This window comes from Rhinopithecus roxellana, chromosome 13, assembly GCF_007565055.1.
Source record: "Rhinopithecus roxellana isolate Shanxi Qingling chromosome 13, ASM756505v1, whole genome shotgun sequence".
NCBI classification, from domain to species: Eukaryota; Metazoa; Chordata; class Mammalia; order Primates; family Cercopithecidae; genus Rhinopithecus; species Rhinopithecus roxellana.
The window spans coordinates 85,277,282-85,286,601 of record NC_044561.1 but is presented as its reverse complement, the minus strand read 5'-3'; positions in this window follow the sequence as shown (position 1 = coordinate 85,286,601).

Below are 9,320 nucleotides of genomic sequence, written 5' to 3'. Positions count from 1 at the left end.
AGCAAAGCGAGACTCCATCTCAAAAAAAAAAAAATTAACACGTGTGTTAGGAATTGTTGGTTGCCATCTCTTTTGCCTAAGTGATATACTGCATATGAAACTCCAGTGAAATGAAACTGAGCATTCAAAGTAAGGAGAGATAATTTAAATTATCTCAAGGATATCTCAAGGATAATTTAAATTTTTTTAAAGGAGGTGTGTGTATATTGCTTTTCTGAGGAGGCTTTCTCAGAAGTACAAAACGTTGCCTTCCAGTGTTTCATTTTGAGAAAATCCATTGGCCTCAAAGCTAACTGCATTTCTTTTTCCTCCAGAGTTCTACCCATTCTTACCAATGCAGTCAGCAACTGACAGAAGTTCCATGCTGACACAAAAGCCAATTTTGTTTTTTCAAAAAAAAAATATATATATGTATGTATGTATATATACACACACATACATATATGACCTTTTTCCCCCTTACACCTGGCTTCTTCCTCGGAGCCTGATAGTCTGAGAACATTAGCCTCTATAAACCTATTATAATTCTAGGAAACCTATGGTTTCATATGTGTTGACCTTGGTAAATATAGGAAGGGGGTTAATCATAAGTCAGTGTGTTTCTAGGTAACCAATTTGCCTACTGGCTTTAAAAGGAATTGGAGAAGGGTAATTTGTTTTAATCACTGAGGCTTTCCACCTGAGCAATTAAATATTTGATTATAACCTACGCTGTGTTCCTGCCCATCCCTCAACAAAAAAGTGAAGGAAGGGAATCATTGGAGAAAAAAACGTTTAAGAAACAAAATAGAGAATAGTTGAAACTTCCATGTTTAAAGAAACAATAAGTTGTTTGGAGCTATGTGTAAAATCACTCAATGCTAAGTAAAAGGTAGAACTGACTCTTCCTTCCTTCCTCCCTCCCTTCCAGCAGCAGAGGCCTAAAAGTTAAGCAGATGTGTGCTTCTGCTGGAAGTCTAACCTACTGATTCACTTCAGTTATTTATACTATTGAAGGGAACTAGAGAGAATCTCTGGGGAGAGACCCCTGAATGAGCAACAGTCTTGTACGTTGCCTTGACAATAACAATTGTCAGGTTGAGTAATGCATTTGTGAAGATCCAATCATAAGAAGATGGCCAGGCACAGTGGCTCATGACTGTAATCCCAGCACTTTGGGAGGCTGAGGCGGGTGGATCATTTGAGCTCAGGAGTTTGAGACCAGCCTGGGCAACATGGCAAAACCCCATCTCTACCAAAAATACAAAAAATTAGCCAGGTTTGGTGGCATGCACCTGTGGTCCCAGCTACTTGGGAGGCTGAGGCAGGATCGCTTAAGCCTGGGAGGCAAAGGTTATAGTGAGCCAAGATTGCACCACTGCACTCCATCCTCAGCAACAGAATGAGACCCTGTCTCAAATAAATAAATAAATAAATAATGTTTTGGGTTCAGATTTGAGAGTTTTTTTTCCATTTTACTTAAGCAATAGATATAAAATAAGTAGATTGTTACAGGCCAGGCACAGTGGTTCACACCTTGAACCCAATGCTTTGGGAGGCCAAGGCTAGAAGATCGCTTGAGGCCAGGAGCTGGAGACCAGCTTGGGCAACATAGAAAGACTCCCATCTCTAAAAATTAAAAAGTGGTGTAATCCCAGCACTTAGGGAGGCCGAGGCGGGCAGATGACGAGGTCAGGAGATCAAGACCGTCCTGGCTAACACAGTGAAACTCCGTCTCTACTAAAAATACAAAAAATTAGCCGGGCGTGGTGGTGGGCGCCTATAGTCCCAGCTACTCTGGAGGCTGAGGCAGAAGAATGGCATGAACCCGGGAGGCTGAGCTTGCAGTGAATCGAGATCACGCCACTGCACTCTAGCCTGGGCAACAGAGCGAGATTCCATCTTGGGAAAAAAAAAAAAAAAGGTCGTTGGGCATGGGGGTGCATGCTGATAGTCCTAGCTACTTGGGAGGCTGAGACAAGAGGATCACTTGAGCCCAGGTGTCCAAGGCTGCAGAGAGCTTTGATCACACCACTGCACTCCATTCTGGGTGAAACCTTGTCTCTAAAACAAACAAGCAAACAACAACAACAACAAAATAGACCAGGCTGGCACGGTGTCTCATGTCTGTAATCCCAGCACTTTGGGAGGCTGAGGCGGGTGGATCTCCTGAGGTCAGGAGTTCAAGACCAGCCTGGCCAACATGGTGAAATCCCATCTCTACTAAAAATATAAAAATTAGCCGGGCATGGTGGCGGGCACTTGTAATTCCAGCCATTCAGGAGACTGAGGCATGAGAATCGCTTGAACCCGGAAGGCAGAGGTTGCAGTGAGCCAAGACCGTGCCACTCCACTCCAGCCTGGGTGACAGGGCAAGACTCAGTTTCCAAAAAAAAAAGCATTACAGATAAAAGCTGTTGCCTTGTTTTCTTAATCCCATTTCCCTTTCCCCTGAGATAAATGCTGTCATAAATTTGATGTGGGGTTTTTTTGTAGTTTTACTGTGTGTACTGGTTTCCATGTATAATATAGTTTTGCTTTCTGTGTTTTTAGATTTACTTGCTTTGTCTCAACTTTTTGAGATCTCTCTCCAGGTTCACCAATTCTAGATCTTCCATAACTACTTTTAACTGTTCTGCACTTCTCCCTCCTGTTTTATTGTCATGCTAATGGACTATTCGGTTAACAGTGTTTTGCTACTCCAGACGATGCAGCAGTGAACACCTTTGCACGCAAGACACATGCACACACAAGACACATGCAATATAGTAGAAAGTGCAGTGTGGATTGTGACTCTGCCACTCACTAGCTCTGTGACCATGGACTAGTTACTTGAATTTTTTTTTTTTTTTTTGAGCTCGGCCTCCAGGGTTCACGCCATTCTCGTGCCTTAGCCTCCTGAGTAGCTGGGACTACAGGCATCTGCCACCACGCCCGGCTAATTTTTTTTTGTATTTTTAGTAGAGACGGGGTTTCACCGTGTTAGCCAGGATAGTCTCGATTTCCTGACATCGTGATCCACCCGCCTCGGCCTCCCAACGTGCCGGGATTACAGGCGTGAGCCACCACACCTGGCCTGTTACTTGACCTTTTTGTGCTTGATTTCCTCATTTGTAATTTGGGGGAAAATAATAGTACCTGCTTCTTGAAATTGCGAGGATTCAATGAGATAAGCACTCAGAAAAGTGCCTGACATATGTTGGGAACAAAATGTTAACCATTCTGCTATCAAATGATCAGACCTGGACGTGTCTCTGCTGGGTCAAAGTTTGAACATTACCACCAAATTCCTCTCCGAAACACTGACATCGACTTACAGTCCCACCAGTGGTGTCTGAAATTTCCTGATTTCTCGCATATTCACTAACACAAGAGTTGTGAGCCCCCCATCTGATGGGATGAAAACCATTTTTTTTTTTTTTTGGAACAGCATTAATGCGTGAATAAAATCTGCTTTAAAACGCGACTGCCATCTAGCGGTGAGAGGAGTACACTGCAATTATGGGGCAGAAGCCAAAAATGGGCGGACCTACATCTATCTCAGGGTAATTTGGGCATTTTAGTCACCAGCACAGGTCTGTTTTGAATAAAATCAACTACATGAGCGTTCTTCCATTATATCTCTATTTTCAGGCAGCTTGTACCTCTCACTTTTTCTACTACAATAATATGGAAGCCTGGCTACACAGCCCAGTGAGGCCCCTTGCTACCGAATGCATCTGGGTCACTGGTTCAGAAAAGTGGAGTGAGATAAATTAGAAATGAGGCTATTTACCAAACTGGGCGGGCAGCTCCAACCAGGGCGGGCTTCCCACAGGCAGCACTGACTCTCCAGCAGGAGAGATGGCAATGCGCACGTTGGTGCAGGTCACACAGGTGCTGCAGGGGACTCTGTTCAGTCGATCACCAGAGCCCCAGTTAACACGTCCCAATCAGCCTCAGCCACTCTGCTGTGAGGACTTCTAAAAGGATTGAAAAGTGTATGAAAATGTTAGATATTAATCATCAGAGACATAGATATGGTTTTAAAGATCTGTTAGATAACAGATGTTATCTAACAGGTTAGGTAACATGTTACAATTTTGTAATGAACAAAAATGTTCATTAAAGGTAACAGTGTAAAAAAGCGATGTTGCTGAAATGTAACCTAATGTGTCTTTAAGTAATAGTGTCACTAAATTAATGGTATATTAAAAGTTGAAAAAAAGAAGCCGTGTGCGGTGGCTTGTCCCAACATTTTGGGAGGCTGAGGCCGGCAGATTGCTTGAGCCCAGGAGTTCAAGACCAGCTTGGGCAACATGGCAAAATCCTGTCTCTACAAAAAATACAAAAATTAGCCAGGCATGGTGGTGCACACCTGTAGTCAGGCCCAGCTACTCAGGAGACTGAGGTGGGAGGATCACTTGTGCCCGGGAGGTGGAGGCTACAGTGAGCTAAGATCACACCACTTCACTCCAGCCTGGGGGACAGAGTGAGAACCTGTCTCAAAAAAAGAAAAAAAAATGTTAAAAAAAGAAAACAAATTCTAAACAACAGCAAGCTAAGGTCAACTGTGATTAGAAGCATTCATTCAGGCAAGTCTAGACTGTCCCACAGCACCAGTCTCACCCATTACTAAGCTGTTGTTTGTGCTGATACCTTTGCATAAAATAACTTCCCTTCCTCCCTTTGTTCAGCCATATCTTGCCTAAGAGCTTGGACCTGAACCACAATCTCACTGATGATCTGCTCAAGTCTTACCTGCGCCACAGGAAACAAAATGGTATAGGGCAGGAAGCAGGAGCCTCAGAATTGGGCAGGTGTGGGTTCAAATCCTGCTGTGCAATGCTAACAGTCACTTCAGCTCTCCATGCCTTTTTCCTCACTAGTAATTTGGGAAGAGTACTGACCTCACTGTTGCTGGAAAGATTAACATAGGAAATGTGTGACAAATGCTGAACGTGGAATAGGCACTGGGCAAAGATCAGCTCCTTCCTCCTTGGAACCGACTCTACCCTTCACTCAACTCTTGCGATGCCTTTGTTTTTACCACCCACTTTGATTCTTGTTCATATTCTACCTTTTTCTGTTACTTCACCATTTCAGATGTATATGTAACAAACACAGTGAAACCCCATCTCTACTAAAAATACAAAAAATTAGCCAGGAGTGGTGGCACACACCTGTAGTCACAGCTACTCAGAAGGCTGAGGCAGGAGAATCACTGGAACCCGGGAGGCGGAGGTTGCAGGGAGCAGAGATTGCGCCACTGCACTCCAGCCTGGATGGCAGAGCCAGAGTCCATCTTAAAAAAAAAAAAAAAAAAAAAAAAAAAAGCTACTTATTCTGTATCTATTTCTTAAGTAAAATGAAAACCAAAACTCTTTTTATGTATTTATTTATTTTGAGACAGAGTCTCATTCTGTCGCTGAGGCTGGAGTGCAGTGGCAAAATCTTGGCTCACTACAACCCCTGCTTCCTGGGTTCAAGCGATTCTCTTGCCTCAGCCTCCCAAGTAGCTGGTATTACAGGCCATCACCACTGCACCCGGCTAATTTTTTGTATTTTTAGTAGAGACGGGGGTTTCATCATGTTGGCTGGCTGGTCTCGAACTCCTGACCTCAGGTGATCCATCCACCTCGGCCTCCCAAAGTGCTGGGATTACAGGCGTGAGCCACCATGCCTGGCCCATAATAGTGTTTTAAGAGATGAGTAAAGAGACAAACAACAGAGGAAACTGCGATTTCCTAGAGCAGCAGAAAAAGAGCTGGGTATCAGAATGGCTCACCAGAGAAATTTGGTTAGTGCTGGTCACCCCTTTGATAAGAGGCTGTGGGTTCACTTGTGAGTTCAGTGATTTGAAAGTTTTGAGTGTATAAAGGAAAAAAAAAAGAAATGAAAGCTTTATGTAGAACTAGGGGAGTCATGCAGTGAAACAAGACTTGCAAAATAAGATTAATGAGGCAGTACAGATAAGGGTGTGATGCTGAAGAAAGTCATGGGATTGTAGTTAGATGGTGTATAAGCCAGAGAGCCAAAACCAACAGGGCTTGTAGCTATAGGTATGGACAGGGGATTTATTAGGGGAATGGGCTCCCACAATGATGGAGGCTGAGAAGTCCTATGGTCTGCTCTCTGCAGGCTGGAGAACCAGGGAAGCTGGTAGCATGGCTCAGTCCAAGTTCAAAAGCCTCAGAACCAGAGAAACTGATAGCACTCAGTCTCGGGCTGAAAGCCTGAGAATCCTGGAGGCCACTGGTGTCCCAGAGTCCAAAGGCTGGAGAAGCAGGAGTTCTGATGTCCAAGGGCAGGAGAAGAAGGTTGTTCCAGCTCCAGAAAACAGAGCAAATCCTCCTTTCCTCTGCCTTTTTGTTATCCTGGCCCTCAGCTGATGAATGGTGTCTCCTGACATTGAGTGAGGGTAGATCTTCCTTACTCAGTCCACTGATTCAAATGACAGTTTCTTCCTTAAACACCTCACAGACACCTCAAATAATGCTTCACCAGCTCTCTGGGTATCATTAATCCAGTTACGCTGACACCTAAGATTGACCATTATAGGTGGTAATTCATTCCGTTACCCGACAAATATCTATTATTGAATATCCATGTCTGTCTTGTGCTAGTTTTTTGCAAAACACATGGAGTTGACAGTCTAGAGAAGGGGGCAAACAATAAGTGAGAAAGTCAGTATGAAAATTACAGATTGACAGGTGCCATGAAGAAACAGAGGATCACTGAACCAGGAGGGGAATTGCAACTTTGGATTGTGTGGTCAGAGAGGGCTCTTCTGAGGGGCGACACATAACATGATACTTGAAGGAGGAAAGGAAATGTGGCCAGCACTGCAGACAGCCACAGGAAGAATATTCCAGCAGAAGGATCAGCATGTTCAAAGTCCCCAAGGTAGGAAAGAACAGCATGTTACAGGAGCTATAAGAACGCAGGGGTGGCCAGAAGGCAGTGTGGGAAAGGAAAGGAATTGCAGGCTGCAGAAGTGGGCGGGGGAGCCAGGTGATGTCAAACTCAATATGCCATGGTAAGGAGTTTAGATTTTACCCTAAGATGGAAAGGCAAGGATAAGCAGGGGAATAAAGCCATTCCATTGCCTTTTAAGAAGATCAGGGCTGAGTGCAGTGGCTCTCACCAGTAATCCCAGCACTTTGGGAGGTCAAGGCAGGAGATCACTTGAGCCCAGGAGTTTGAGGCCAGCCTGGGCAACATAGTGAGACCTCCACCTCTATTTTTATTTTATTTTATCTTATCTATTTTATTTTATTTATTTTGAGATGGAGTTTTGCTCTTGTCTCCCAGGCTGGAATCCAATGGCGCCACCTCGGCTCACTGCAACATCTGCCTCCCACGTTCAAGTGATTCTCCTGCCTCAGCCTCCCCAGTAGCTGGGATTACAGGTGCACGCCAACGCCACCATGCCTGGCTAATTTTTGTATTTTTAGTAGAGATGGGGTTTTACCAGGCTGGTCTTGAATTCCTAACCTCAGATGATCCACCTGCCTTGGCCTCCCAAAGTGCTGGGATTACAGGCAGGAGCCACTGTACCTGGCCTAATTTAATTAAAATTATTAGAAAGAAGGAAGAAGGAGGGGGAGGAGGAAGAAGAGGAGGAGGAGAAGTTTAAGGAGAAGGAGAAGGAGATCAGCATTGTTTGGAGAGCAGAATGCAGGAGGCAAGCGCTGAAGCAGAGCCTGGCTGGACTATTATAGACAGAGCTATTATAATAGGAGTCAACACACTGGCTCATCCACCAAATCCGGCCTGCTGCTTGATACAGTCTTTATACAGTCTGTTAGCAAAGAGTTGTTTTTACATTTTTAAGTGGTTGAAAAAAATTAAGAGTAGAATCTTTTATGGCATATATAATTTTTATAAAATTATAAAGATTTGAATTCCAGTGTCTGTAAGTCAAAGTTTCCTGGAACATAGCATCACCCATTTGCTTTTGTCTCTGGCTGCTTTCCTTCTGTAGCGGCAGGGTTAAGTAGGTAACAGAAGCTGTATGGCCTTCAAAGCCTCAAGTATTTACCATCTGCACTTCTATAGAGTAAGTCTGCTGACTCTCAGTCTAGATGAGAGAAGAGGTAGGCTGGCCTAGAGAAATGGCAGAGGAGGTGCTCGAAAGGAAGATTCGAGATGTATTTTGGGAGCCTTACCTGAGGGTTTGGATGAGAAGAGTGAGGAAGACGTATAAATGGAAGGTAAGTTGTAGGTTTGGGGCATGCGTGTTATTTGCTGACATGGGAAAGGCTATAGGGAGAGCAATCCAGATCCAACCCCAGCTCTTCTCCTCACTAACACTGTCAGCTAGCTTTGCTGTGCAATAAATCACCTAGCCTGGGCAACATGGCAAGACTCGCTTCTAGAAAAAAACAGAAAAAAAACAAAACAAAACAAACTAGCTGGGTGTGGTGGCACATGCCTGTGGTCCCAGCTACTTGGGAGGCTGAGGTGGGAGGATCGCTTAAGCCTGGGAGATAGAGGTTGCAGTGAATCATGTTTGTGCCACCGCATTCCAGTCTGGGTGACAGAGTGAGACCTTGTCTCAAAAACAAATAAATAAAAATCACCCCCAAATTCAGTGGTTTACAACTTATTTCTCACAATTCTGAGGTCAAGCTGGGCATTTCTGGTCTGTGTGGGCTCAGCTGGGGCTAGATGATTTAGGATGTCATCACTTAGATGTCTGAGGGTTGGCCTGGTGTCAGCTGGGGCCATGGAGATGCCTGGGCCTGGTGACTCTCGTCCTCCAGAGGACTAACCTGGGCTCGCGTCCACATAGCAGTAGCAGAAGGGTTCCGGACAGCAGCAGAACAAGCCCCAGCGCACAGCACTTCACAAGCCTTAGCTTGGGCTATGCTTACTAATGTCTCCTTTGCCAAAGCAGGTCACATGGCCAAGGCAAGAGTCAAAGGATGGAGAAATAAATTCCACCTCTTGCAGAAAGGAGCCAAAAACTCACATTGCAAAGGGCTGTGGAACAGGAAAGGGAACAATGGGACCATTTTTACAACCCACCATGCTAACGGCATGACCCAGGCAAGTTACCTAAAGCTTTCGAGCCTCAGTGTCCTCATCTGTAAATGGGTAAAATAGTAACTACTTCATAGGGTTTTCATAAGGACTAGAAGTAGCTGGCACATAATATAGTAGTAGCTGTTTTATTGTTATCATCATAATGAAAAAGTTCAGTCCCTATTGGGCACTGAAACTCTCATTTCCTAAACTCCAGTCACTCCTGTGCCACAAAAAAAACTTTGCTTTTTCCATATCTAAGGATCACTTAAGACTATTAAACAGGTTCACTTTTTTTTTTTTTTTTTTTTTGAGACAGAGTCTCGCTGTGT